The following is a 1,549-nucleotide window of genomic DNA, read 5'->3' as shown; positions in this document are numbered from 1 at the left end:
TGAATTCACATTTCTCAGAAATTTGACAACAAAACAAAGTGGATATGCAGTTTGAAAATGAAGTTATTAGTATGAAGTAGCGGCCCAGGCACCGATTGTGGGTTTGGATCTCAGTATATCCAGTAAACAAACTTAGCTATTTTTTTTTCGCCAAGTTTGGTCCCCATAAAGGACTAGTGTTGCAAGCAACGCTTTTTCGGCAATTAGGGTGTTGTGCAGCTATTTAATGTGGTGAAAATTATTTAAGCACTGGGGAGATTTATTCACATGGAATTGGAGATTGGGCTAATAGATTTATTTTAAATAAATTGTGAATCTGCGAAAATATCTTTTCAGCAGATATATACACTTTTTAACCTTTTTCCCGAAAATGTACATACAGGCTCGAAAATATGCGAGTAACATTAGGTTTGTATAGTAACAGTAACATTGCAGCGAGAGCGTAAAAGCAAAATAGAGCGTTAAATTGAGAAGAAGAGAAAACTAGCAGAAGAACTTATTGAACACAAAACTAGCAATAACTTGCAAGTGAACAGTTGTTGCACTGCTTTGACAATCTGCTGTAAACATTTTACTATTTATAAATCAGTTTTAAACTCTTTGCTTTACACACAAGCACTAACACTGTCCAGTACATCATTAATATTTTTGTTTCCACTCATTTTACTTTTGTTTGTGCCAAGGCGAATCAATATAAGGTGATTGCAGGAGTACAAAAACAAAAATTTACATGTATTTTGTTTTTGCTTTGGCGGCATAAACTGTCAAAACCTGTAAGTGCGAGTAGAAATTCAAACAAAATTTTTCAATTTGATATCAGAAGCCGTGCGGAGAAACACATACACAAAATCAACTGAGCTAGTAACACCACTTTTTATATCGCTAGCTTAGAAAGAAAAGTTGCTAAGTCCCATTTTAAAAATTTTACAGGAGAGGAAAAAATCTTCCTTTAGCCATTTTTTTTAACTATTTCTCAAGACTTTGAATCAAACATTTTGCGCGTTTAAAGCAAAGCAAAACTCCATAAGAATCAGAAGGATTCGATATTTATTAAAAGATGTCGTATTATTTTGGCCTTATCGGATTTGTGGTGCTTCTTTTGGACTTAGCAAATTTTCCTTTTATTGCTTATGAAGAGGAAAAAATAAAACAAGTACCTTTATAATTTTCGAAACGATGCGTACTCAATTTCTTAAGCCTCCTATATCAAAATATGCGTTTTCATAAAAAGTGGACTTAGCAACTTTTCACTCTAAGCTAGCGATATATTCTTTTGACATTTATTCTTCTTCTTCTTCTGCTAGCTAATTTCTGCTAGTAAAAATTTCACTAGCAAGAATTTGCAGCTCTCTCGTGTTGTTACGCTCTCGATTCAGTGCTCTCTTGCAAAATTTTGGGTTATCATACACTTTTCCAGTAAAAGTTTGCAGGTTCCAGTACAAATTAGTACTGACTATTGGTAACTATACAAAGCTATTCAAATATCGTCCCCTCGATGGAAAATTGCCGGAAGCGTCATTTTGACAATTTGTGATTTTTGGATATCTTC

Source organism: Rhagoletis pomonella, unplaced genomic scaffold (assembly GCF_013731165.1).
Source record: "Rhagoletis pomonella isolate Grant_MI unplaced genomic scaffold, Rhpom_1.0 Rhpom_scaffold_00003, whole genome shotgun sequence".
Classification (NCBI taxonomy): Eukaryota; Metazoa; Arthropoda; class Insecta; order Diptera; family Tephritidae; genus Rhagoletis; species Rhagoletis pomonella.
The sequence above is the reverse complement of the archived record's forward strand: the minus strand, read 5'-3'. Positions refer to the sequence as shown.